We start from the raw sequence: 222 nt of genomic DNA, 5'->3' as shown, positions 1-222 counted from the left end.
GACAATCGGCCGCTCGCCTTGAACGGGCTGAGGTTGCATGTGGCGGGATTGCGCCAGGGCAAGGGCGCTGGTGCCTCCCGAAATGCAAGGCAGGGAAGTAGGAGCTCTTCGGAGAACGGGCCGGCGGTGGGGCTGTCGGGGTAGCTGGATGCGCACCGCCTTAATGACCAGCTGCCCTGCGCGCTGATCAGCCCGCAGTGCCGGCCCGCCGGAGGGGCAGGG

Source organism: Fulmarus glacialis, unplaced genomic scaffold (genome assembly GCF_000690835.1).
Source record: "Fulmarus glacialis isolate BGI_N327 unplaced genomic scaffold, ASM69083v1 scaffold6729, whole genome shotgun sequence".
Taxonomy (NCBI): Eukaryota; Metazoa; Chordata; class Aves; order Procellariiformes; family Procellariidae; genus Fulmarus; species Fulmarus glacialis.
Note: the sequence above shows the minus strand (reverse complement) of the source record.